The sequence below is a fragment of the Thermobia domestica genome, chromosome 3 (genome assembly GCF_964235325.1).
Source record: "Thermobia domestica chromosome 3, izTheDome1.hap1.1, whole genome shotgun sequence".
In the NCBI taxonomy this organism is placed as follows: domain Eukaryota; kingdom Metazoa; phylum Arthropoda; class Insecta; order Zygentoma; family Lepismatidae; genus Thermobia; species Thermobia domestica.
In genome coordinates, this window is record NC_137456.1 from 221,267,728 (window position 1) to 221,269,866 (window position 2,139).

A 2,139-nucleotide genomic window follows, 5' to 3' on the forward strand; every position below is an offset into this window, starting at 1 on the left:
CTGCAATACTGTCAATACTTTCTCACCGGGAATCGAATCCGGAACCTCTTGTACCAAAAGCATGTGCGTTAAGCCACTAGGCCAGATGGCAGGGCGTTCGCTTCTTCGCACCTTAAAGCTCTGAAAGAATTGATTTTTAGATTCAAATTTTAGAACTTTTCCCCTTAGTTTGATAAAGCCATCTTTCAAAGTTTGGTGGTATTATGAAAATCAAATTCTACTTACAGTTAAGTTGTCTGTAAAGTTCAGGGACGTATGTGTCCCATTCTGCCTGAAAGAAATTACCAGCTACAGGTTGACACAGGATGTATTTCTTTGCGAAATCTCTTATAGAGAATCCCCTACGATTATCAAGTGACCTATTCCAAACACGTGCTTCTGTGCAATGCAATTCCGCGGGTCTCTTCTATGCTAAAATCACATAACGATATAGTCCTGTGCGTTTAGATGGACCAGCGCCAACATATTGAGACAGCGTCTCTCCTCTTGACACGTCATTCCCTTGAATATTGACAACCAACCAGTGGTGCCACTCACGGGAAATAGGGTTTCCTCGGCTTGGAGTATCTGGATCTGTCATGCAGAGTGTGTATAAAGCACCTGGTTATGCTGGCCAAGTTACTGTTGGAGGATTCTTCACTTGGGTTGGGGTTAATATATTGCCGAAATTTACATGCACATTTCCGTTCATCACTTCTACCACATTGAAAGGTACGTCATCAATCACATCAAGTACAACACGTTCTTGCAACGTCCGTCCTAATCTTCTGGCACTTTTCCCAAGTGCTAAGAAGCTCATTTTGTAAATAAAGATTGAATACTCTAAAAAGCTAATACAATAGTGTGAGTGATATACAAAATCGTTAAAAAAATAATTCTAAATAATATTTTTCACAAAATATATTAACACTTGTAAGCAACAGAAACAAATTTTAGAAATATGTATTTTTACTGGCAAAAGAGGACATAGAGTAGTATCATAAAATGTAACATATATAGGACCTGTGGAATATGCAACACTAATGACATGTTGGGGCCGCGGTGGCCCAGTGGTAGAGCGTTCACCTCTGGTGCTTGCGGTCCCTGGTTCGATCCTAGCCCCCGCAAAGTGAACTTTGTGGTAGACAAACTCCGTGTGCCTGGGTTTTCTCGGGGTTCTCCCGTTTCCTCCCACTCTCTTCATTCCACCATTTCATTCATTACTCATCATCACCGACTCCTTTAGCCTAACCGGCATAACCATGCGACGTAAAACTCAAATATTTTATTTTCATTTCTTTTCTAATGGCATGTTCTTTTGTTTCTTATTGACGACAAAATTAATATTTGAAAACATTAAAACGATATCTAATGATATTGATGAAAACGATATCTAATGTCCTAGCTGCTTAAATCAGTGATCTCTCTCTCTCTCTCTCTCTCTCTCTGAGGGAGTTGCACAGGTGAGAAGCAGGGAAGAGGGGGTCGCCATTGTATTCTCAAAGACACTTCGAAAATACATTTAAATAATACAGATATATTCAACACAAATTTAGTGATACTTATCACTGTCTTCTACAATTTTTCTCCTACAACCGCCCTCAAAGTATGGAGCTACATTTATCTGTTCAGAATATGATAAGATAAAGATGTTTCTCAAATGTAGATCCAAAGCTTCGTGACTTTTGCAAATTCCCGAACTTAAATGATTTGAAATAAGAACATACCTGAAGTAATCAAAAAGTCTTTTCTTTCATATGAAAAACAAACAAACAAACAAACAAAATGTGCTACATGACGTTTGGAGTAAGTGAAGGGGCCGGACTGTGCTGTACCTTTCCCAGAAACAGAATTGAATTGGTTTAAATCCGAAGTGTTGACCTTCTATGTACCCAAGAAAAACGAGTTTTATGATCATTTTGTGACAATCAACGAATGTTGAATATATCTCCACAACTCCAGAGACTGAAGTTTTAAAATACAGCGAAAGCATTCTCACTCTACCGACTCAAAAGACGCGTGTACAGACTTCTGCTAAAAACAAATCACATTTTCAGTTTTCTGGTCATACTGATTGTCTAATCTAAGATCATAGTGTGATTGGGACATATTACAAGGATCTGCTGTAAAAATTTCGTACGGCTCCAAGGTAAAGCACCC

The 2,139-nt window shown here is 38.8% G+C and overlaps 1 pseudogene; it reads right to left on the reverse strand.

Moving 5' to 3' along the window:
• Positions 1 to 217: 217 nt before the first annotated feature.
• Positions 218 to 799, reverse strand: LOC145682129 (protein D2 pseudogene; annotated as a pseudogene).
• Positions 800 to 2,139: the final 1,340 nt, after the last annotated feature.